Source organism: Crocuta crocuta, unplaced genomic scaffold (assembly GCF_008692635.1).
Source record: "Crocuta crocuta isolate KB4526 unplaced genomic scaffold, BGI_CrCroc_1.0 scaffold125, whole genome shotgun sequence".
Lineage (NCBI taxonomy): Eukaryota > Metazoa > Chordata > Mammalia > Carnivora > Hyaenidae > Crocuta > Crocuta crocuta.
In genome coordinates, this window is record NW_027531143.1 from 7120980 (window position 1) to 7148510 (window position 27531).

At 36.7% G+C, this 27531-nt stretch overlaps 1 protein-coding gene across 4 annotated transcripts in view; it reads right to left on the minus strand.

Moving 5' to 3' along the window:
• Window positions 1–27531, minus strand: part of TTLL7 (tubulin tyrosine ligase like 7) — a 139514-nt gene that overhangs the window by 100537 nt on the left and 11446 nt on the right. The window contains exon 1 of one of the 4 annotated variants that reach the window (XM_077771051.1): window positions 24504–24564. The exons of the other annotated variants lie outside the window; for them this stretch is intronic. The gene's annotated coding sequence lies outside the window, so the exon portion shown is untranslated. Of the gene's footprint in view, window positions 1–24503; window positions 24565–27531 lie in introns of those variants that run through there. 4 annotated transcript variants of the gene reach the window in all.

The window sequence follows — 27531 nt, forward strand, 5'->3', positions numbered from 1 at the left end:
CTGGCAGCCAGCACAGAGCCCGACGCGGGGCCCGAACCCACTAACCGCGAGATCATGACCTAAGCGAAAGTCGNAGATCATAACCTAAGCGAAAGTCGGACGCTCAACCGACTAAGCCACCCAGGCGCCCCAACATTCATTTTAAAGATAAGCAATCTACTAAAAATCATTAAACATATGAGGATTAACAGTAACCACATAGATTAATAATATACCCTCTGCCTTCAAGCATTGGGCCAGGAGCATGGTAACTTGATCTGAAAAGGTCATGAATAGCTGAAAAATGGGGGAGAAGGGTTGCAGATGAACATCAACATTGTGGTACATTGTCGCATGCATACAATGAAAGTACTGTGCATAAGTAAAAATAAATGAACTAGAATTACATGATGAATCACACAAATAACACAAATGAAAAAAGGTTGAGGAATACATAGTACTGTATTATGTATATAAAGTATAAAAATACATAAATAACATATAGTATACATTGAGAGAGAGAGAGACAGAGAAAGAGATCACTTAGGAATGAACATATAGTGAAATAAAAGAATAAAGAACTACATGGGGATGATAAGGAAGAGGGAGGATGCAATAGCCAGTCCTCTTGTACAGGAAATAAGCATCAAAGATGTCATTCTTAACATAAAGAATGAATACACCCTCATCGTGGGTTAGCCTTCTGAAATAGTAGGGAAAAACAAAATAGCCAAGGTACTTTTGTTTGAACCATCATATGTCTCCTTAGAATAGAATTATGTTCAAAGTCACACTGTTGGAAATTTTGGTCTGATCCTAACTCATAAGAAACGTGGAGTCTCTGGAGGACTTTAAGAGGAGTAACACAATCTAAATTTCTTTCTTTTTTTAAAATGTTTATTTCTGAAAAAGAGAGAATGCCTGAGAGATGGGAGGACAGAGGATCCCAGGCAGGCTCTGTGCTGACAGCAGTGAGCCCAATGAGAGGCTCAAACGCACCGGCTCATGACCTGAGCTGGAATCATGAATCAGACACTTAACCAACTAAGCCACCTGAGTGCCCCTTTATTTTATTTTTAATAGATTACACTGGCAGTCATCACGGGAGCTGGATGGGACAGGGGCAAGAATTGGAGACGGGGTCCTGACAGGATCTTACAAAGACATCCTTCTCCAGAAGAGAGAGGGTACGAGCTTGGTCACAGATAGAAGCCACAGACACAGGGCAAAAGGATACTGCTACTACAGTTGGTGATCACGAAAGGAAAAGTGATCTCAGATGACTTGGAGATTTCCGGTTTGGAGAACCTGGGTAGAAGAGGGCACCAGTCATCAAGACAGTGCCTGCAGAAAGAAGAGTCATTGTGAAGGGGAAGATGATTTCCGTGTTATATTTTCAGAAAAGGATAGATAGAAAAAAATAGAAAATAACACAACAGAATTAGTGACTGACTGTAGATAAGGAAAACCTCTATTTTTATAAATAAAATGGTTTTAATTAAACACAGAAAGATCCATTCCAAAGCTAACTGCTCCCATTCCTGTGCTCTCTGCCAAGAAATTACAATAGATTTTCAAAATGCCCAGCTGCCCAACTGGTGAACAAATGACATCACCCAAACAACCTCCCTAACAATAATACATTGGCACCACTCATTGTGTGTACAAATTAAAAAGGTTTTTAGAGAAGCTACTTACTTCCTGAACACAGAAACTTTTGTGTCCCTTTCTCAGACTGGGTATATTCCCAAAAGCTAGATCTGTAGTGTTTTAGACCTGAAAAAACCATTTGATCAACCACTTCTAAAAACCTGAAAGAAAGCCAAGTGTGACATTATATAAGAATAAACAGAAGAACTATTTATTCATTCCAGTAACAATTAATATTGACCTTGAGCAACAGTAGCTCTCACTAATGCACTGCTTATTTGTTTTCCAAATTGCCTTACTGCTTAGTATTTTGTTCAATGTTTTTGGTTAAATTACAGCATCCGTACAAAATGTCCACTAAGCTCTGTGGAATGTCTTGTCTTTAAATTTAGCCTAGTATGACATAAAACATAGAAACTGGTAAATTGGAAATGATAACACAGCATACCTTGAAGGCATTCCTCCTTATTAATAGTTGTTTTATTTTCAGTACTTAGAATAATGAAAAACGGCAAAAAGCTTACTCAGTAAATGTTGAACTAAATAAAGTTCAAAAACGTAACATCCATAATTCAATCAACAAAGTGACAAAAGACAAGTGACTTCATAACGTAACCAATAAATGCTTAAGTAGAGTCAAAATCCTCTTTGGGTACATCTCCCTTAGAATATAATACTGCAGTTCTATAAAATTCTCCAGCAGCCTAAAAAAAGTCTCATCTGCTCCTTAGGAATAACATGTGGTGTTATCAGTTAGCTTTTGCATATATCACTGACTCTTGTGAATCCATTTGCCTCCCCCCAGTCCCTCACCCTGCAAAAAAACAGTACCAAATCTAAGACAGTTGAACCTCACATCCTCAAAACACTCTACCTATGCCTAACTACACAAAGACTTCTCTTGTTCTAGCTACGGAGTTGGAACTGTGGTCCTTTGGACCTAGCTCTCTCTAACTTTCAGTAACCTAGATCACAAGGTGAAAGAGAGGGACTGGGGGAAGTGGAGAATTTCGAAAATACCCAGTTCTCTGTTCTCTGCCAGAAAATGCACAATAGATATCAAAATGTGCAGCTGCTTAGCTGGTGAACAAATGACATCACCCGAATGTCACCTGATACCAACATTTTAGTTTTAAATGTCCAAAACTTAACTCTTTAATGTCCACTGAAAACCTGGACCTCCTCTTATATTCCTTATCTTGATAGAGGACCTCACTATAGCCAAACAGAGACAGATAAATCAGAATCATCTTTAACTCTTCCTTTAACCTTATTTGATACTGATTCAATGCTCATCTTGTTGCCAATTTCAGGGTATGATTAGTTTTACTGTTTATATTTTTATCTATTTCTAAAACAAGTTTTAAATCTTAAATATATAAAATTCATTGGGTTTTTAAACAAGCCTCCTATGTCATCTATACTAGTCAGTAAGTTAACACAAGCTGAAAGACTACTAGCTACCTGCCTAACAGCTATTCACTAGTTCTTCCTTACTAACAAAATACTTACTGGGTTATTAAGGTGGCATTGTAACAATCCACATAATCCACATTTCCCAGACTTCCTTACAAGTGTACATGGCCATATGACTAAGTTCTGGCCAATGAGAGATATAAGTGGGAGTTGTTGAACAGGAGAGTAGACAATTGGAGGACACTCATTTTATTTGCTTTTTTTCCCCCTTCCATCCTGGAATGTAAATGCAATTGCAGGAGCCACAGCAATTAAAAGAGAATTGGTTTTGTCGTAGAAATGTACTCTCAGTCTTGGACTGACTATATCCAGAGAAAAGAAACCTCCATCTTGTTAAGCCATCGTTACTTTATGTTTCTGTTACCATTATCTAAATGAACCTTGTATTGGGCATGATATTCCAACAGAAATTATTATTTTGGTTTCTGAACAAGATATACCAGCCTAAATGCAAAGTCACTAGCACAATGCCCTTGGAAATCATCATTTTTGCCACAGCCTACACTTACCCATTTTCTGTAAACAGTAATCTGAATTTCCTCTGATAAAGCACTACTCCCCCTTGATCCATATGCTTCGAATGGGGTGGATGCTGATCCCAACTCCAATACTGGGCAAATGACTTACATCTAAAATAACTAAGGAATCCCATCTCCTTGACCATGGAATTGGTTCAGAGATGAACACAGGATCCAACTAAGACCAGAAGAGTCAAGCCCAGAACTCATTTTCAATTCTTAAAGAATATAATTCTCTTTTGAGTTGGATTTGAATCTGAGAGGATACGTACCTGCACTAGTGGTCCCCATTACCCCTCCACAAAACCCGATGATGAAGTCATATAAAGGAGGCAGAGAGGAAGACAGATAACACATTCCTGCACTTTTCAGTCACGTAAACGAAAAGATTTCTGTTTTGCTTAAGCCAGGTGCCTATGCAAATAATAATGAACTTAGCTTCTATTTTTAATTTTGTTTTTTAAATAAAGAGAATTACTTCAAAATATCATTGCATAAAATGCCACAATTAACATGAACTAAAAGGCTACAATTGTATGTTTCCTCTGTGAGACAGTTGGCTCCCAGGCAGCAGCTTTAAAAATGTCTTTGAATTTACATATTCTTCCATCTCAAACACAGAGCCTGAAGTTACCACATCAGAGCGATACAATTTGTTAGGAGGTTTTGAACTTTAACTAAGAAATTTTCAATCTTATTAACTTCTAGTATCAGATATATTTGTCATAGTTTTCAGATCCCTGTACATTAAAGTAAAGCCCAGTAAAATTATGCCATGGTCTGAGATTCATGCAGTCAAAGTTTGGAAAATCCATACAGGGAAAGGAAAATGTACAGGCTGAGTTCATATAATGCTCTGCATGCCTCCATCAGCTAAACTACAATGTGTACAACCATTAGATCTTAAGGAGGAATAAAAAGGTTATATTGTTTCTAGATCACTAAGCTAGGTGCAAATTGATTTATAAAATCATTCTTTGGAGAGAAATAAAATACTAATAGCCTTTATCTAACGGGCCCACTATGAAGAAAAATAATTAAATTTAACTATATTTTAACAAATTTATCCTATTTGAATTTTTTATTTTCAATATTTATTTTTGAGAAAGACACAGAGTGTGAGTGGGGGAAGGGCAGAGAAAGAAGAAGACACAGAAACTGAAGCAGGTTCCAGGCTCTAAGCTGTCAGCACAGAGCCCAATGCGGGGCTTAAACTCACAAGCCAAGATATCACAACCTGAGCCAAAGTCAGACGCCCAACTAACTGAGCCACCCAGGCGCCCCAAATTTAGCTTATTTTAAAGAGTCTTTCAGGGCACCTGGCTGGCTCAGTTAGAAAAGCATGAGACTATTATCTCAGGGGTGTGAGTTCAAGTCCCATGTTGGGTGTAGAGATTACTAAAAAATATAATAATAAACTTAAAAAAAAAAAGACTCTTTACCAAAAGTCACTCCAGGCATTTAAAAACACTGTATCTATCTGGCACCACAATCTTTGATGTGAAACTAGTCCTTTTATGGAAATGCAAAGAAAAAGAACTATTTTTGTCCTTTATTCTAGCAAACACTAATGGAATGCAGAAGTGGTACCTGAAATTATCCAGAACACAGTAATATAATATCCACAAATGCTATCCTCTCAAATAGTACAAACTTGTTGTCTAATTGTTCTTTCTTAGCCTCTACCTTTCCTTTTCACATGGAGTAAGTTAATACTATAAAGGCATATCACAATCTGTTTAAAAGTTTATCTCTTCATTATTTCATTACATTTCTAATTAAGGTAATAAACATTCTTAATACTCATCATTTTAGTAATGCTCCAGTGAGGAAAAACAAATGTGCCTGGCCTTCAACATACACATCTTCTTTTAGAGAAATTACTTAACAAATCCCAAACCACTCAAAAAACAAGAAGTCATCGAAAACATATATGATACACAATAATATCAACATAAATACACTCAAGAATGAAAGTTGACCCTAAGTATCTGTAAAATTATATATGTAACCATATATCCACAACATGCATCTCAGTGTTATAAGTTAAATATTATACTAAATCAACAAAGCCAATTTTCAGCTGTGCCTCATAGGATTTGGGTTTACTATTTTTTAATTTTACCTAGTATTCAAAATTATCCATATATAAGCCTGTATAGAAAAGAAATGTACATTCTCTAGAACAATTTTATAATCATTGTACTGCAGAATTATCATCAATTTCTGTTGTGAGCTGGCTTTGGTGATGATGTTATATTGTTGGAACTTACATCAACAGATAATTTTTAAAAAGCTTCATTTATATTTTCCCAATCGATCTATTAGAGAAAACAGGTTTCTTTTCATTAAAAGTATGAAAAAGATGAATCTTACAATAGCAATATATACTTGGTATGCAATTTTAAATACTACCTCTACCTACATTATTGTCCTCTACTGTTATTCGATTCACTTGAATGTCTTCTTTGAACAACTACAATATAAGCTTCTGTGTAGTATATATATATTCTATATTCTCCATAGCACTTCACAAATTAAAAATGTGGGTGGGCCTTATCCAATAAGTTGAGGGCCTTAAGAGTAAGCAGACTGAGGTCCCCCAAGAAAGGGGGACTGCCTTTGGACTTGAGCTGCAACATCAACTCTTTCCTAGGTCCATAGCTTGCCAAACTACCCTGCAGAGTTTGGACTTGTCAACCTCCACAATCACGTTACCCAATTCATACTCATTCATTCTTTCTTCCCCTCTCCCCACTTTCATCCCTTCCAACCTCTCTTCATATATATACTATTGGTTCTGTTTCTCCAGAGAACCCTGACTAACACATTCATTATTCCATATGGTCAGCTACATTTCATGAGACTAAAAATCTATTCAAAGATACTCTTTAAGACAAGAAGTTTCTAGAGTTAAATCTATAGCAACCCAAAAATAACCAAGGTCCAAACTAAACATAGTAGATTATTATAAAAAGAATGAATGGGACAACTGTATAAAGAACAATCTATGGGATCTATGTCTAGAGTAGAAGTGAGGAAATGAGTAGATAACTCCATAATTACTGCCATATTTCTTTAATTCTAAACCATACTGTTTTCTTTTTTAACACTTAATATCTAAAGTTGTGATGATCTTATAATCACTGTCACCCAGGTGGCAATGCTGACACACTTATATGCCTGCACATACACACCAAAATCTGCAGAATCCATGCCAGAGGTGGAGAGAAAACCCCAGATATAATAATGGAACATTCTTTTAAAAAAATGTTGCATTGCCCTTTAAAAAATAGTTGGGGTTCCTGGGTGGCTCAGTCAGTTAAGTGTCCGATTCTTGATTTTCAGCTCAGGTCATAATCTTGTGGTTCATGAATTTGAGCCCTATGTCAGGCTCCACGCTGACGTGTGATTCTGCTTGTGATTCTCTCTCCCATCCCTCTCTGTCCCTCCCCCGATCCTTCTTTTTCTCTCTTTCTCAGATTAAAAAAAAAAAAAAGGAAAAAAGAAATGTTGCATCACCAACTCTTCATGACACAGAGGATGAGGTTGTCTAGAAACACAAGGACAGTGAATGAAGAAGAGATTCAAGTGCTTGTCTTTGAAAATGAAAAAAATTAAGGAATGCCTTGATCAATTTATTTTACTTATATTTTCCTTTTTTGTATGCATAAAGTAATGAATGATATTTTTCAAATTGCCTTTAAAAGGCTCTCCTAACATGTATAAAGTTCTACTAAGTAACCATTGTTCCATAATTGAGGGTTTTTTTCCCCAAGTAAATAAAACAGTATGTCTTACAAAGAACATGATCTTAACGGTGATGAAAAATAACCATGTATAGGCTACAAGAACTTGTAGTGTATAGAACTAATGGCAACTTCAACAATGCTTTGGGCCTTTACTATATAGGCCAGCAGTTCTCAAAATTACATGTGCATCAGAATCTCCTGGAGAGTCTGAATAAGATTGCTAGGCCTCAACCCCGAGGCTCTGGTTCAAGGCAGCACAACTCATAGAAGACCTCACTCTCCAGCAGGGCTGAGAATCTTCATGCACTCTTTGACTTGGGCAGGATTACCTCAGGGGCAAAGAGTTGAGCCTGCAGAGAAAGGACAACAGTACCTGCTCCTACACAGGGAGAGGGGAAGTAATGAGTGAGTGATCCATTTCCATATCCAATTCTGACACCAACAATCTGTGGGGTAACTGCATAAGGCAGTAACATTTCCAATTATTAATCTGAACAAAGAGAAAATGAAATCAAGAGCCCCTAGCTCTAAAATTCTAAAATCTTTGCCCGCAATAAATAAATGAATTAACTAATTAATTTAGTTAAATAAGAAAAGAAAAAGGAAAAAGAAGGATAATTTAGGGCATTAGTGATCTGGTTAGGTTTACTACTCAAGACTCACTCACAATATAGCTTCCAACACTCTGATTAAAATGCAAAACTTCCAAAATAGTAGAGTGAGGGGTTCAGCAATTCTTCTTCCACAACAATGATAAAACTGCACAAAATTGTCAAAAAAAAAAAAAAAAAAACCCTTCAGGACCCTGGAAAATGTCCAAGGGCATACAAGAAAGCTTTATTCAATACAAACTACTCAACAGTGGAGGTGGCATCTGCGCCTGGAACTGTCCCCATACACCACCCTCCGCTCCCATCAGGGCAGCCATTCCACCAGGGCTGAGCAGAGCATGAAGGCAGCAGTTCTGATGCCTAGGGAACTGACCTGATTTGGAGCAAAGTGGGGGAAAGCACCATGCCCACAGGCATTGTCAAAAAGAACAGCAGGCTCTATGGTAAATAATCAGAGAAGGACAATATTACAGCTGTCAGTGGTTGCGACCCTGGTTAAGATTACTGGACCAGAAAAATACTAGAATCATGAGTATCTACCCTCCATCACACCTAATCTCCAAATGAAGTTGCCTGCCCTTTCCTCTGCTCTCCTTACTCATCACCTCCACTCCTCACCCATCCACTAAGCGGGTAAAAATTTTAATATGAGATCCAAAGGCAAACAGATTATACCTGAATTCATTTTTTCCATGAAGACATTACTCCCTTTGGCTATGCAGAAGCCAATTTCATCTACTAAGAAGTAGAGCTAACAACTGGGTTCTAGTTAGAGGAGACTGAAAAGCAGCGGAGTTCCAAGAAGAGGTTTACAAACACTAATAGAGGTCAGCTAGGATACTGGCCGGGAAAATTATCATTTCTTTGGGCTCTTGTGATGCTGAGGCTAGGGAACAGAGATATTTTTCTCAACTTAGAGCTTCCTCATGATTATCCCCCAACCCCCTCAGAAGTTCCATCCGATGCTGTCAAAGAAAAACAAGAACACTGACTCTATAATCTCAATCTGTAACACCATCAAATGGAAATGTTCTTTACCCAAAGAGACAGTAAGCTATAGTGAGGGATATTAATAATAAATGTTAAAGTTGTAAAGTTAATAATAAAAACTATACATTATTTTTTGATAATTTATTCTTCTTACTGACAAGAATGAGTTAAAGATAAGCAGATGTTTATTTCGATATGAAATATATATTCTCGGGATGCCTGGGTTGCTCAGTCAGTTAAGTGTCTGGCTCTTGATTTCGGCTCAGGTCATGATCTCACAATGGTGAGGTTCAACCCCTTGCCCTGCGCTGGGCACCCTGCTGGGCATGGAACCTACTTAAGATTATCTATCTCTCTCCCTCTACACCTCCCCCACTCATACATACGTGTGCTCTCTCTTTCAAAAAATATCATCAAAAAGTAAAAAAACCTATATTCTCAAAATAAGAACATTCTTATCCATCATAATAGAAAATAAGAAAAACTTACACAAAAGAGTATTTTTCCCTCGAATACAGAAACACCTTTTAAGCATTGCAGACACTCCATAAATATGTCTTGAATTAAACAAGTCATTTTAAATAATTATTGCAAACTTTTTCTATTCAGCTTTATTGTTTACAATTATTACCTGAAAGTAAACATGGATATTCTTAGAAATTTATCAAGAACGTCTATTTAATCATACTCAGTGTGAGTATTTTCCTGGTTCTATTACTTTACTCAGGTTTACTGCTACTAAAATGATCATGAGGTAATAAAGTAATCTGGTAAATAAAATATTTAGGTTTCTACAAAAGATGAAAATATACTAGAACAAGCTAGTCAGGACAGACACTTGTTTAACTTCATAGTTTACTCTCTAGATAATACTGACTCCAATCAATGTTATTGATTTTTACATCAATAAATTTGAAATGCTAATTATAAGTAATCGCTTAGATAATACAAATGAAACATATCACTTCTGTGTACATAAATTATCACCTTAAGAACAACCCATTGACTTTAGTACTATTAACATTAAAAAAACTGAGTACAATAAATTAAAATCCCAACAACTGAAATCAAACTCAAAACAGTAAGTTTACTTATTTTAAAGTAGCCTATAATTTTTTTCACTCACTAAAGAAAATACTCTAGAAAGCAACTAAAAAGTACAGCAAAAACCTAAAATATGTAATGTGTTTATGCTCTTTACTTAATAATTTCATGTCTGGGAATCTATCTTAGTAAAAACATCCAAAATGTTGAGGAATACTAGCGAACAGGAATGTATATCAAGGCATTATTTATGTCTGTAACTGAAAACAACCTAAATGTAACCAATGGAGAAATTTAGTAAAATATGATATAGCCAACAATGGGGTTATTGTATGGTCATTAAAATTGACTATGACAAACTGTTACTCAGGTGGGATGCACATTACTTGAGAAAGAATATGAATGATTCACAATAAATTAAATAATATCATTTACTTTCTCACAAATGAATGAGTGACAAAATTGTAGAAGATCCACTTTAGTTTACTAAACCTAAACAAATATACCTCAACTGGGATATTATATTCACCATCTATCTACTTTTCATACCACATCCCATTTGTTTTTTGAAAGTTCAGGATATTTTAAAGCAAAGATATCAAAATTATCAATCAGGAATCATATGCCAGGATGAATTTTTCCAAATAATATTAGTAAAAACTTAAAGCTATATAATTGGCTAATTTCAAAAGAGACTGATTCCTACGTAGTACACAAGTATCGTGAGTGTGGATTATAACATTTTACATTTATTTTTGGTAGTTGGAATATTTGCTAACCTGTCTCTGAGGTTAACACTTCTGGGGTAAATCAAAATCAGTAAACTAACTGATCCCAGATTCCAGGAATTCAAGCCAAGACTCAGATCATCAAGTAAAATTGGCTAGCAGTGAACTTACAGTACAAGTTATATTTGTTTGAAGGGCTATTCACACCCCAAATCAGAGAAAATTAGGAACACGTAATACATACTGAATTCATTAATTTTTTTTTCCTTTTAGAGACAAATGGAAAGAAAGTAAAATCCTAGAACCCTTTTCCTAATCAAAGTGGGAGCATTGTGTTTTTTAAGTGCTGATTTCAGTTTGGCCATGTCATGTTTGAGACTATCAACAGCATGTCCACAACATAGAAACTCCAGGCCACAGTTGGAAATTAAAGTAACTGCCAATCAAATAATAACAACAACAACAACAACAACAACAACAACAACAACAACATGCAGTTCTTCCCTTGCCTGCCTTTTACTTATGGGTATTATCCAAGAGCTGTGTCTTAGTTTGAATTCCCCAGAAACAAATCCTGAAATGAGGATTACATATAAGTAGCTTATTTTGAGAAGTACAGAAAATACTAATAGGGAAGCATGGAAATGAGATAGGAAAAGGCAGCCAGCCGATAAAGGGTGTGTTACAAAGCCAGCTACACTGTGGGAGTAGGGATCCCTAGGGAACTCTGAGAACCAGGGTAAAATACAACCATTTCAAAGTTAACCCAATCATTTGCTGACACTGCTGGGGGTGTGGGAGGGGAGAGTGGATATTAATTTCTTGGTACTTTCCACTTCCTGGGGGAGTAAGAGTGAGAGCTGGAGGAAGGCAGCCCATCCAGGCAAGGGACCCCTGATCCCATGGCTTCTAGAAAAGTCCTCAAAAGCCCTAGGGAAAGAAATGTAGACATTGGCAGACAACTGGAAGTAAGAGGAGCATAATGAAGTGGTAAGGGGCAAGGGATATGGGCAAGGCACTGAGAGAGTCTACTCAAACAACTATCCTTAAATTACATTATTTGTGCCTAAGACATCAATTATCACTTACCTAATGATGGATCCATTCCACACATGCCCTTTAAATTCAACCAACAGATCACCTACTGTGGCCCAGCTATCATATAAAAACAAGTTAAAATATTAGCACTGGTTCTTAGCAAGGTCTGGGATCCAGTTTTATATGGAGGATTTAATGATGACAATCTGATTTCAGTGGGTGGTGATAGGAGATTTGATAGTGCACAGCAAGTATACTTTAATTGTTTATATTGTTTATTTGCACAGCAGGTATTCTACATTTGCTTAGATGTGTGTGTGTGTGTGTGTGTGTGTGTGTGTGTGTGTGTGTGTGTGTGATTTTGATGGAGTTGATGGAGAATGGTCACATGTGGTTCATTTCCTCAGTGACCCACAGCTGGAACCTTAATTGACTGTCACCTCTACTGCATTACCTGGAGTGTGCTACACTCTTGGCTCTGTACCCCATCCCTGAATGCATCCTGTGTACCCTACAGTTTTATAGCCCACTCAGTCCTATCTTCTAGTTCTTGGCACATAATCCTTGGTTCTCCTTGCTGTTAAGGTTTTGATGCTTCTGCCATCTCCAGTAAGAAACTTTCCTTTCTAGTGCCCTGCCCTGTAAAAACCCATCAACAGTCCTAGATATCCTAAAATTAGAAGGTAAGAGAAAGACAAAAGAGGAGATGGGATGAATGGATTTAGACCAGTTAGATCTCTAGTTCCTAACTCTCCATAGAACTCCAGATTCTAGGGGCGCCTGGGTGGGTTAGTTGGTTAAGCGTCTGACTTTCGCTTAGGTCATGATCTCGCGGTTCGTGGGTTCGAGCCCCACGTCGGGCTCTGTGCTGACTGCCAGCTCAGAGCCTGGAGCCTGTTTCAGTCTGTGACTCCCTCTCTCTCTGACCCTCCCCTGCTCACGCTGTCTCTCTCTCTCTCTCTCTCCTAGAAATAAATAAAAATATTTTAAAAAAAAAGAACTCCAGATTCTATTGTCAAAGCTCTTCCCTCAGATGTTTTATACTTACTATCATTTTCTATATCAAAATGTCAACCATCCCAACAAGGGCATATGTCTACCAAAAGATCTAGATAAAAATGTTCATAACAGCTTCAGTAATAACAACCTAAAACCAGAAACAAGCCAAATATCAACTAGATGTAAGATGAATACATAAATTGTGGTATATTTGCATGATGGAACTGCACAATAATACAAAAGAATGAACTACAGATACTCACAACATGAATTGCTAACACAGCATAATGATGTGTGAAGAAAGCAGGGTGCAAAAGAGTATATCCATATATTCTGCATGATTGCATTTACATGAGGTTCAAGAATAGGAAAAAAAACTAAAACTGGACCACTTTCTTATACCATACACAAAAATAAATTCAAAATGGAATAAGGACCTAAATGTGAGACCTGAAACCATGAAAATCCTAGAAGAAAGCACAGGAACTAATTTCTCTGAAATCACCCATAGCAACACTTTTCTAGATATGTCTCCTGAGGCAAGGGAAATAAAAGCAAAAATAAGCTAATGGGACTACATCAAAATAAAAAGCTTCTGCACAGCAAAGGAAACAATCAACAAAATTAAAAGGCAACCTACAGAATGGGAAAAGATATTTGCAAATGGTATTCAGTAAAGGGTTAGCATCCAAAATATATTAAGAACTTACACAAATCAATACCCCAAAAACAAATAATCCAATTTTAAAATGGACAGAAAACATGAACAGACATTTCTCCAAATACGACACCCAGATGGCTAACAGACACATGAGAAGATGCTTAATATCACTTATCATTAAGGAAATGCAAATTAAAACTACAATGAGATATCACCTCACATTTCTGAATGGAAAAAAAGCAACAAGAAACAAGTGTCAGTGAGGATGTGGAGAAAAATGAATGCTTTTGCACTACTGGTGGGAATGCAAACTGATGCAGCCACTGTGGAAAACAGTATGAAGGTTCCTAGAAAGGTTAAAAATAGGGGCACCTGGGTGGCTCAGTTGGTTCGGCATTGGCCCCTTGACTTCAGCTCAGATCATGATCTCATGGTTCACAGGATCGAGCCCCACACTGAGGTCTGCACTGGCAGTGCAGGGCCTGCTTGATATTCTCTCTCTCTCTCTCTCTCTCTCTCTCTCTCTNAAAATACACATTTTTTAAAGTTAAAAATAGAACTACCCTACAATCCAGTAATTGCACTACTGGGTATTTATCCAAAAAACACAAAAACACTAATTCAAAAGGATACCCGCACCCCTATGTTTATTGTAGCATTATTTACAAAAACCAAGTTATGGAAGCAGCCCAAGTATCCATCAATAGCTGAATGGATAAAGAAGATGTGGTGTGTGTGTGTGTGTGTGTGTGTAATGGACGGAATATTATTCAGCCATAAAAAAGAATGAAATATTGCCATTTGCAGCAACACAGATGGAGCTAGACAGTATAATGCTATGCGAATAAGTTGGTCAGAGACAGACAAATATATGATTTCACTTATATGTGGAACTTAAGAAACAAAATAAATAAGCAAAGGAAAAAAAGAAAGAGATAAGACAAGAAACACTCTTTATTTATAGAAAACAAACTGATGGTTACCAAAAGGCAGGGGGCTGGAGGGATGGGTGAAATAGGTAATGGGGATTAAGGAGTGCACCTGTCATGATGAGCACTGTGTGATGTATAGAAGTGTTAAATCACTATATTGTACACTTGAAATTAATACAACATTGTATGTTAACATACTGGAATTAAAAGGAAAAAAAGAACAGTAAAAACTAAGTCTAAAGTGATATAAGTCAGAAAAAAGGCCCTGTCTAGGCAGGATTGGGGATCATTGATTGAGAATAGTCATAAGGAAACAGTCTGGAATGCTAGAAATGTTCTGTATCTTGACCTGGGTGATGTTTTACTAAATGTATACATACTTAAAAATCCATCAAGCTGTACCCTTAGGATCTGTGAAATTTATATATGTTATATAGGTCAAAGACCTCAATTTTTAAAAAGACACTACATAATCATCAGAAATAGGAAAATGAAGAGATTCCAGGGTCACAGAATTCAAAGGAGAACAAGATTTCCAAAAAGATACAGTATAGGCATATAAGTACTACAGAAGGAGAGATCCAAAAAGAAAAAGGCCAAGAAGTAGTCATTTTATTAGGAAAGCGGAGGTCATAATTATTTTGAGGATAGCAACAGAAAAAGTCAGATTACTACAGATTTATTAGGCAAGAGGAAGAGATGACGTTCAAAAAGTAATGGGGAGAAAAGACGGTATGTAGCTTAACAAAAAGAAGGTCTATAGGAAAGGTTTTGGGTTTTCTTGTGTTTTTTTGTTTTAGTGGGGCGAAAAAAAAAAAAAAAACTTGAATATGTTTGAGAGCCAGGGAGTTAAAAATAATTTCCTAGACATGAGTTTCAGGTTAGTTTGCCATAAAAGCAATGTGCATGCAATTTTGAAGGCAGAAGTAATGCAATAGCTGCTATGCTCTGAAGGTCATCATAAGGCACCACGCACTGCTGGAGCTTGGCACCGACGCGCTTGCTCCCCTTGTGGACGCGGGCAGGCATCCGAGCCTACAGCCCCTCCAGCTCCTGCCACATCTTCAGCTTCCTGAACCCTGGCACACTTAGCCTCCCTGTGCCTGGCACATGGGAGGCTCCAGTCAGAGAACACCAGCTCTTCCTGGAGATCACCCCCATTGTCAAGACTGGAGGGGACAAGAGTCAGCAATAGGCTCCAGTTTGTTCCTATGGGCTCCAATGTACCCTAGTGGGTTCTAGTTCACGTCTAGTTGTTCTGTCCAGCCAGCCCTGCTGACCTATCACCAGATACAAGACACAGACCCTATACAAACTTCTTACCTATCATAAATGTCTTCTTATTCCATATCCCTCTTAGTGATTCTGCTTCCCTGATGGAAGGAACCTTTAACAGATACAAGTGCCTACCAGCCTGCCTATCTTTCCAGCCTGATTCTCAGGTACTCTCTCTGTCACCACTACCCACTGCATATTCCCACTACATAGACATATACATGCTATTCTTTCTGCCTGGACTCCACTCCTATCTGTTCCTGGCCTTTGCCTAGTTAGAACCCAACTTCCCTTACATTATTCTCACAGTATTGGGTACCTTTCCTTCATAGCACCTATTGTTGTAATTACACATTATTTTTTAAGTTTATTCATTTATTTTGAGAGAGAGCGGGGAAGGGGCAGAGAGAGAGGGAGAGAGAATCCCAAGCAGGCTCTTCGCTGTCAGCGTGAAACCCAATGCAGGCTTAACACGGGACTCGAACTCACAAACCATGAGATCATAACCTGAGCTGAAATCTAGAGTCAGGCACTTAACCGACTGAGCTACCCAGGGGCCCCAACTATACATTGTTTTTCATTAACCTCATCGGCCTATAAACTTGCAAAGAACAGGGGCTTTGTTTGATTCTGCTGACAGGTGTATTCCAAGAACCTAGAAGAGCCCCTGGGACAAGGTAAACACTCAGTAAATATTTGCTGAAGAAGTGAATGAATGACTGCTTGCTCTGTGCCAAGCACTATGCTAAATGCATTATGTAGATTACCCTTATATAATTAATTGATACAAAAAACACTTTGAGACTATTACTATTATCTTTCTCATTTTGCATATGAATAGATGTAGTTACATTGCCATAAGCAGTAAGATTCCTGTCCTTCCATTTAGGTGCAAAAAAAAGTTTTACTCAGGCATTCACAGTCTTAATCCCTTTGCCCTTCACAACATGAAAGACCAATTTAATAGGATTGTTTATTTATTCATTTGACAAATGCAGGAGCTGATGTTTAATTATTTTTGAGGGAGAGAGACAGAGTGCAATTGGGGAAAGAGCAGAGAGAGGGAGACATAGAATGTGAAGCAGGACCCAGGCTCTGAACTATCAGCACAGACCCAGACACGGGGCTCAAATTCAGGAATCTCGAGATCATGACCTGAGCTGAGGTCTGATGACAACTGACTGAGCCACCCAGGCACCCCTCATTGCTTTTTTTTTTTTTTTTTTAGGAAGGATATCTGATTTCATTTTTAAATTTTTTTTTTACAAATACTTTATTGTCAAGTTGGTTTCCATATAACACCCAGTGCTTTTTTACAAACTTGATCCCTCTACTTCCCTGCAACTAGGCCCCAAATTTATTCCTCTACTGCTATCCACATTCAGATTCACCAAATCTCTCCTTTCACAATGGACTTCCACAGTAAACCCTCTATCAGCACTATCTTCATTTTAGAAATCAAGAAAGTTGATGGGCAGACACCACACAGCACCTTAAACAACATATAGTTGTATGCTAATGACCAACAATGCCATGGCTTAATTTGTTGTAAGCATCGTTTTAATATATCCCAAGCTCACAGTAAATGGGAAAGGGGGAAAAATGGGTAAAGTTAATTTTTCAAAAGGAAAATGAAGGAAGGAAAAGGAAAGAAAAACAGTAAGGGATGAAAGTGAAAAGTAGAAAGTGGGAGGGAAGGGTGGAAAGTTAAATTTTTTGTCCTAGCAAAATCAAGCCAGCTTTTTCAGCCACATGGGAAAGTATGATTTCATTACCCTCTACAAAATATGCTTAGTCATTAATCCTAAGTAAATCACATGGCCTCTGACAAAGCTGTCCTAAAACCTATCTGTGTGACACATTCTATATTTCAATTTTCAATCACAAGAGATTCTTATAGTTCCACAATGTCAGAGGAGATAATTTGAGAATGATGGCAGCAGAGTAAGACAACAAGGCAGATAATCACATTGACGACACATGCCAGTCTTCATAAAATTCAACTCCATGGTTTATATATTTCTCACAAACTCTAGAATCCAGTCCAAGGAATTATCCCTAGCTTGGTTCTTATCATATTGGAATGCTCTGGAAACAAATAATCCTTCATCCAAAACCTACCTTCAGAAAATGTTCCTCCATTCTCTAGTAATATTTTACCTCCACACTGTTCAATTGCTTTTGAGTGAATTTAATTGTGTGTCTTACAAAGGCAAACAAAAGTATAGGATTAAGCATTTCTTTAGGGCTTGAAATTCTTCAATTTTTTTAATATCCTTAATAGCAAAGTTTTTTAAGCTAAATTATCTGTAAAACCTCCAAAAGCTAATTTCGCCTTCTAGAATCAGACACTTCAACTTTAAATATCTAATTTCAACTTTGAATATATGATGCCTGTTGGTTTTTCAAGCATTTCATTTTTAGGTGTCCTAACAAGCAGAAATACAAACATTTATTCTCGGTCACAAAACTTAAAGTTCTTATTTGGTTGTTTATTTTCAAAGTTTATTTATTTATTTTGAGAGAGAGAGAAAGCACAAGTCGGAAGGGGTCAGAGAGAGAGCAGAGAGAGAGAGAGAGAGAGAGAGAGACAGACCTTCAGAATCTCAAGCAGGCTCTGCACTGCCAGCCCCAATGTGGGGCTCAAACTCAGGAGCTGTGAGATCATAACCTGAGCCGAAGTCAGATGCTCAACTAACTGAGCCACCCAGGCGCCCCAAAACTTAGGTTCTTAGCTTCCTTTGCAAATACCTGACTCTACCATAGTATACTTCTGCATTATGCATTTTTGTTAAGTCACTAGCACTGGACAATGAGCAACATGTACTAAATACCTTAATAAGCACCAGGTACTATTCTAATAACTTAGCATCTATTAATTCATTTAAACTTAAGACTATAAGTATCCTACAAATGATTTAATAATTAAATAGGGTGAAAGAAAAACACAAAGAAAAAGTAAAATAAGCCTGCATTTCACCTAAGCAAAGCTGATGGAGCAATTTACAAATCTATTTACTGGACAGAGGAAATGGTTTGTTGTTGTTATTTGAAGATGTACTAAATGTAACAAACACATACATCCATGAAAAAAATGCTTTCTTTTTTTTTCCCTTGATTTTACAAATATAGTTTTTAAAGTATGCTTTCTCAGTCACCNCGTACTAAATGTAACAAACACATACATCCATGAAAAAAAAATGCTTTCTTTTTTTTTCCCTTGATTTTACAAATATAGTTTTTAAAGTATGCTTTCTCAGTCACCATTAAAGAAGCTCGTATTGGAAGCCAACTGGCTTAGTTGGAGGAGCATGTGACCCTGGATCTCAGGATTGTGAGTTTGAGCCCCACATTGGAGGTAGAGAGTACTTGAAAAAATAAAATATTTTTTAAAAAGCAAACTAAAGATTACAATAAGAGTGAGTAAATTTTTATTTAGATGCAAAGAAAATGAGTAAGATATATTTTAAAATAAATTATTAATTAATATGTTCTTTTTAAAGCAGTTACTATAGAAAAGTTATATTGCAAAATAAATATAGTAAATAAAATAAGCTTTCTAAGACCAAAATCAAAACAAACAACAGTAGCAAAAAGCATACCAGAAGATTACTAAATATATCTGCTTCATACAATGGAAAATATAGACCTTGCTAATATACACATAAAAAATGTTCTTGTCATCATGACATTAAGCCTAACAGATTTGGGTGTCAAGTGTATAATAACATGGCAGAAGCATTTGTACATTAATACTCACTTCTTTGTACAATCTAGAAAATAAATACCAGATACAATACACTACATAATATCAATATGCTTCTGCTAAAATTAGGATTGTTATATAATTGAGGTATTTATCTGTAACAAATTAATCTGTTCTATCTGCCCTGTGAATCACTCTGTAAAGTTTAAACTTTAATCTAAAATGATTTTTAAGTATTTAATCTATATTATTGAGGCTGTTCAATGAAAGGTAACTCCATAATTCATTGACATAATTACCTGGGTAACTGAGCTCCTGATAAAAGTAGCCTTTTCCTCTCTAATAAGCAGTGTTCTCCCTTTTTGTGTCAGCCATATGGTATTCTATTATTTGGCAGAACAATAACAAAAACAAAACACAGTGTTTTCTACATGATATGAAATGTGTTTATTAGCACATTGCCTAAAACATAGTAAGCACCACAAAAATAATTAGCTATTCATACTTGTTGATATAATTTACCAAGGAAACCAGACATGAACCAAATGCTTTGTGTGTTGCACACATTACATGATATAGCCTTTACAGTGAGGCATTTCAACATAGGCTGCACCAGAGGAGATTTTTAAAATACCAATGACTGTAAAATACTTAGGAATAAACTTAACTGAGATGTGAAAGACTGAAAACCACAAAGCATTGAGGAAAGAGATTAAAGAAGACACAAATAAATGGAAAGATATCCCATGTCTATAGATTGTTAGAATTAATACAGTTAAAATGTCCATACTACCTAAAATTATTTACAGATTCAGTGCAATCCCTATCAAAATCCCAAAGTCACTTTTTTTTCAGAAATAGGAAAAACAATCTTAAAATGCATATGAAATTATAAAAGACCCCAGAAAACCGAAGCAATTTTGAGAAAGAACAACAAAGCTGAAGGTATCACACCTCCTGATTTCAAAAGATATTACAAACTTAGTAGTGATTAAAACAGTATGATATTGGCATAAAGATGGACACATAGACCAATGGAACAATAGAAAATACAGAAACAAAGCCATGTAAATACAGTAAACTTATCTTCAACAAGAGTTCCAAGAATAAACAATGGGAAAGGAGAGTCTCTTCAACAGTGTTGGGAAAACTAGCTATCCACATGTCAAAGAATGAAACTGGATACTTATCTTACACAATACATTACAAAATCAACTCAAGATAGAGTAAAGACTTAAATGTGAGACCTGAAACTGTAAAAGTCCTAAAAGAAAACAGAGGGGAAATTCTTCATGACAGTGGTCTTGGCAATTATTTCTTGGATATGACACCAAAAGCACAGGCAACCAAAGCAAAGATAGACAAGTGGGACTTCGTCAAACTAAAAAGCTTTTGCACAGCAAATGAGACAATAAAAAAAAGTGAAAAGACAACTACAGGATGAGAGAAAATATTTGCAAACCATGTATCTAATAAGGGGTTACTATCCAAATATATAAGAAAGTCTTTCAACTCAGTAGCAAACAAAACAAAACAAACAAAACAAACAAACAAAATGATTTAAAATGAGCAAAGGAGTTGAATAGACACTTCTCCAAAGAAGACGTGCAAATGGCCAACAGGTATACGAAAAGATGTTCAGCATCACTAATTATCAGAGAAATGCAAATGAAAGCCACAAAGATATATCATCTCACACCCATCAGAATGGTTACTAACAAAAAAGGAAAAACCAAAAGATAGCAAATGTTGATGAGGATGAGAAGCTGGAATTCTTGCACGCTGTTAGTGGGTATATAAAATGGTACAGATACTGGGAAAATCAGTAGGGAGGTTCCTCAGAAAGTTAAAAAGAGAACTACCCCATGATCCAGCAATCCCATTTCTGAGTATTTATCTAAAATAATTTAAACCAGAGTTATGAAACATTATACTGTATGTTAATTAAGTGGAATTAAAACTTTTTTAAACATAAAATAAATCAGGGTTGCAAAGAGATACATGCACTCCCATGTTCATTGCAGCATGATTCACAATAGTCATGATGTGGAAACAACCTATACGTCCATCAGTGGACCAGGAGATAGAATGTAGTGCATACATATAATGGAATATTATTCAGCTTAAAAAAAGACAAAAATCCTGTCATATATGTCAATAGGAATTAACTCAGAGGACAAATATTGCACAGTACCATTTTTATGAGGTTTCTAAAAAAGTCAAACAAGTAGAAACACAAAGTAAAATAGTGGCTGCCAAGACCCGGAGGGAGTGTATATGGAGAGTGGCTATTCAAGGAGCATTAAGTTTCAAAAGATGAAAAACAAATACTGATGCCTGGGTCCCAGCTGCAATCATTCCAATTTAATTGGTTTAGGATCTAGCCCGGGCATAGAAATTTGTTAAAGCTCCCATGTGATTTAAATGTATAGCCAAATTTGATAACTGCTGTTATTTTTAATTTTTTTAATGTTTATTTATTTTTGAGATAGAGAGACACAGACTGTGAGCCAGAGAGGAGCAGAGAGAAAGGGAGACACGGGTGCAGAGTGCTCGATTCTGTGAAACTACGCTGGGCGGAATGCCGCCTTCAAAAACCATAGGATCTCGCTAGGTGAGTAACGCTGGAAAACACATGCAGGGAAGCATAATGCAGGAAGCCCAATGCAGGGTTTGAACTCACCAACCGCGACATCATGACCTGAGCCAATGTTGGACACTTAACCAACTGGGCCACCCAGGTGCTCCAACAACTGCTGTTTAAATAGATATGTTATTTCATTTAGTCCTCATGGATTATTTTACTAATTCCATTTTAAGGAACAGGAAACTGAGACTAGGAGAGATACAGTAACTTGCCAAAGACTTGGAGAGATCTGTTCAACTCTCAAAATCTTTCATCGCACAATATCATGTTGCCTTGTGAACTGCAAATATCCCAAAGCCATCAGTCTGTTTCTTACAGTTTTCAAACTGCTGAGAAGAAAGTCAAATAGTGGGGTGCCTGGGTGGCTCAGTCGGTTAAGCATCCAACTTCGGCTCAGGTCATGATCTCATGGTTCATGGGCCCTGCACTGGACTCTGTGCTGACAGCTAGCTCAGAGCGTGGAGCCTGCTTCAGATTCTTTGTCTCCCTCTCTCACAGACCTTCCCCTGCTCATGCTGCCTCTCTCTCTCTCAGAAATAAGTGAAATATTAAAAAAAAATTTAAAAAGAAAGTCGAATAGTTCCCTTGCAAATCTGCATATTGGTATTGAAGGGGACTCCCATGAATTCTGAGCTCTGGTACAGGTTTTTATTTGTTTTTATTTTGCTTTCAAAACTGAACCTTGACCCACAGAGGCTCTTAAAATCAATTTAGTGACATTCAGTAACCATTTTTATTAATTTTTTAATGTTTACTTTTGAGAGAGAGAGCGAGCATGAGCAGGGGAGGGACAGAGAGAGATGGATACACAGAATCCGAAGCAGGCTCCAGGCTCCAAGCTGTCAGCACAGAGCCCAATGTGAGACTTGAACTCATGAACCATGAGATCATGACCTTAGCTGAAGTCGGATGCTTAACCAACTGAGCCACCCAGGCGCCCCTCAGTAAGCATTTTTAAATGAAATAACAGAATAGATAAATATATAACAGTGCCAGATTGCATTACATGCAATAGAAAAAGTATTAACTGTAAGTACTGAGTCTAGAAACTTTTATTTCTATGTATGTGTGCGTGTGCGTGTGTGTGCGCGCGCGCACCTTCTATGGCAATTAGTAAACCGTATTTATCATAAGTTACAGCCAAATGTGTTTGAAGGTTATTGTAGGTAGGGATAAAATCAGGATAAGAATACAAACATGAAAATGTTATTCATTTTCTGATTTGTGTACATTTACTTATGCTTTTCATTAATCCCAGAACATCTTCCTGCACTACCCAGCATTCAAACACAGCTTAGTTGACCCCTCTTTTCCTTCTATCTCCTAGGTGGAATTAACTGTTCTTTGGCACATCACTACTGTTACAACATCCACCACACTGTATCATATTTTTAAAGTATGTGATTTAAAGTTCTTTGTTGGAAAGGGCAGTGTCTCTCATTCCCAGAAATATGAACAAACACAGAGCCTGATACACAGCGGAGCTTAATTTCTTTTACAGTTAGGAACAGCAGCTCTCTATTTTACTCATGAAATTTTGCAGATACAGAATAAAGAATGAATCTTAATTTTCTTTCTGAATAATCACAAATTAGCACCAGAGTTACTTTAATATCTGATTTATCCATACCTAGTATAGATGATACTCTTCTCTGCCAAAGCCTATATCAAAAGAGAAGGACAAACTGAAACTAGCTCTACTGGATTAACTTACATGGTTTATACCAGCTGACTCTTACCTATCTTAATATTAAATCACCTCCTCTAGTTCCTATGTCCATACTTGCAATGAAATGAAATGAAAACAGAATTATTCAATACTCACCAAATAAAATACCTTATATAAATTGTGGTTTGTTTCCATTTTATGAATGGTAATAAGGAAAAAACATTTTTACTAAAATGCAAATCCAAAGGAAACAACAAAAAAAAACATTTATTCTCTCTTGATCTTAACTTCTAAACTCCACCAGTCTTTTTATCATCTATGTTCATCTAAATAAAGGCATTTTTTCATGTCTTTCCCATTTCTTTACTGAAATATTGGGACCATTTAATTATTCAAAAAAGTGTTTTAAAAATATGTACAATATATAAAATATGTAAATATCTGTATACAAATACACAAAAATATGGTTTTAATATCTTATATTCCTGACCAGCCAAAAGTCGAATATTATCACCGTAATCTGAATAATCAAGACATTTAACAGTTATCATTCACTAGATCTAGTAAGTACCAGGTAGTACAGAAACAACATATAAATTTAAATAAACTAGAACTAAAGTTTATTTAGCATTAGAAGAAAGTAATTTAAAACTATAATAAGATAGAAATGAAAATTAAAATAGGAAGAATGCCAGAGGGCATGCTCTGTAAAAATCTATCTCGGGAATCCATTTTAAAAACCCTGCCAGTCTTTCTGCAAAGCCAACCTTCAAATTTTGTAGTTGTAAATTTATGCAATCTTAACATGTGAAAAAGAAAACCACATACCACTTCTTCATTTCAACTTTTGGCCCAAATCAAATGACTCAATGATCTTCTTGCTACATTACGCTTCTTCACGTAACATTATGGACCCAACTATTAGAGTCGACAGCCAGCCATGGCTGGAGCTGAGTGGCAGACAGCATCGCTGATTCATCTCAGGAAGAAACAGGCTGCAGCATCCCCAGTTCTGATGATGTCCAAAGAGGGTAAAGAATTGGTCATAAGCCAAGTATTTCCTCTTGGAGCATAAACAGAGGCCTGTCAGTAGACTTAGCCCACAGTTTGCTACACTTGAATCTTAATTCAAATGTGGTGCTTTGGAGGCCAGAAAGAAGGGGTAGGGAGAGGTAGAAAGTAATAATTTCCAAAGCCATACTGTGGCCCAAAGACTGGACAGCTTAGGTACGTTTTTAAGATACAACTATGTTTTCCTTATTCATTTAATTCCACTAACAAGAGTTATGTGAATATTTCATCTATTTTACACTAAATATTTAACTTAGTACTTTTTAAAAATTTTTCTTTAATGTTTATTTCTGAGAGAGAGAGAGAGAGAGACAGAGCATGAGCAGGGGAGGGGCAGAGAGAGAGGGAGACACAGAATCTGAAGCAGGCTCCAGGCTCTCAGCTATTATCAGCAGAGAGCCCTATGCTTGGCTTGAACTCATGAACCAAGAGATGATGACCTGAGCCAAAGTTGAACGCTGAACTGACTGGGCCACTCAGGCATCCCTAGGTTTGTACTTTAAATATAACTCCCTCTAGGTAGCCTATAATAAAACAATTTCTTATTTTCTTCATTTTAGTGCATTAGATTTTATATAACATTGATCTCACTCACCAAATATATATATACCTTAACATCATAGAATTAAAATAATAACCCTTCATCTATTATGGAATATGAGGCAAACTGTGTAAGCAGACCATCAGGATAAAAATGATGTGGACACTAGTTAGAAAGGGAGACTGAGTTACAAATGTGCTGGGGCGGGCGGTTGCTATATGAACCAAAGAAGCTTTTCTTTTCTCAGCTTCCCAGTCCATTTAGCTGGCTCCTCAGACAAGAACCCACAAATTACAGGATGCAACCTAACAAAGGGACCCTAAACCAGGGCCACATCCAAAACTCAAATGAGACACATAAATTATAGTCACGAAGAAAGAGAGGGAGGAAGGAAGGGATGGAAGGAGGGAAGGAGGGAGGGAAAGAAAGGGGGAGAGAAGAAGGAAGGTTGTTTGTCTCTCTTAACCACTCTCTAAAATGGCATTTTGGAAATTTTACGTATTATAGAGAAGAAATGCTCTTTGCCAAAAACCAAGCATTCATCTAGCTTCCCTATAAGACACTACAAATGAAGCAAGACTAATCTTTCAATCTTGCAGAAGTAGTAAATGAGAATTAAAATTTATTGTATCTTAACAGAATATACTAGTAGGTGTTAATAATTAATAACTACATAATTAATAAAAATATAGTATATTATATAAATTATAAATAAATGATTATTTATTTAAACCCCAAAATTCTAATCTGACAGTGATGAAAATGGAAATTCCCAACATGAAAGACATTTAACAATGTTATTATCAAATTAGTTGCTTAAAATTTCAAAACAGCTATGTGGGCTAGGATATAAACTTCATTCTAATTAATTTATTAGTTCAACACATATTAAAAGTACCTAATTGGCTCTGAACCTAAAGACCATAACTGTCCTGCTAAATTAGTTTTGAAGAGAAAGATCTGGGCCCTTCATGGTCTTGTAAGCCCCAGGAAGCAGAGCAGAAAACGTGCTGTCCCCTCAGCTGCCTGCAGGCGCCGCCGTGAATCTGACTTAGTCCTCTCTGGGTAGCCCCAGAAGGCTTTTAATGATGTGGAAAATGTATACAGATTGTAGGCTTAAGGCATTCTCAGGGGATTACTACTGAAAGAAAATTTTACCCTAGCAAAGACTCGGAAAATTTTAAAAATCAAACATATTATGTTGTTCTGATAGTTGCCTTTAAAAGACTACTGAGGAAGCAAACTAACCTTCTGGAATGCTTGCACACTTATTACAAACTAATTTTACTGCTCTGTTCATAAAGTCTAGGGCCTCATTCAACTTTTACTAAGTGAGAATTTACCAAACCCCAACAATTTGGTTTTAGCCTCCCTCAATAGAGATTTGACTGGTGCTTTAAAAAACACTCTAGAAAAAATATTTTGGTCTGAAGAAAAAAGAATCACATTTCTCTGTAAGAGAGGTGGAAGTGGTGTTTGCACCTCTTTTATGTGTACAGAAGGCTGTGCTTAGATGGGCGTTTGGAGCCACGTTCCATGACATGAGTTTGGGCCTTCCCTCACCCACTCTTCTGTGCATTGGAACAAATGTAAAATTGACTTTGGAGGAAGTTTTAAAACTAGTCTAGGGTCACTTTTTTCATCTACTTCAGTGCCGGGCTGCATAGCCTTCTATTTAGGTACCACATATTTGGTAAACTCCCATCTCTCGGCCCCTCAGACTCTCAAATCATGGGATTCTTTGGCCAAAAACAAATAATTTGAGGGAATAACAACCTCAAATGCATGGTCCCTGAAAATCTCAGCTAAGAAAAATTATACGCATGAAGGAATTCCTAAAAGATACGAAGAACCGTCATTCTTTGAGCCACTATAATGTCCATCCCCTAGATTAAGCCAGGCTGTCACAGAGCTATGTACCTGGCCACACCACACTGCTGGTCACAGCCACCGTAACAGAACTTCTTTAAGAACAGTTATTTATTGAGCACGTACAATCTTTACCTACATCACAATGCTCTCAAGGTAGATGTTATTCTCATATTAGAGAAGAAAATAATCAGATCCGCAAGCTTATTTCCCCCAGAGACACAGAGTCACACAATGGACCTGGATGTAGGACATAATAGCCCAATGAATCCTGTTGACTTTCACTGTAAGGGTGTTGAGGACACTTTACATGATACTATACTGAATCTACTTCAAAAAAAAAAAAAAAAAAAAAAAACACAAATATTTATTTTC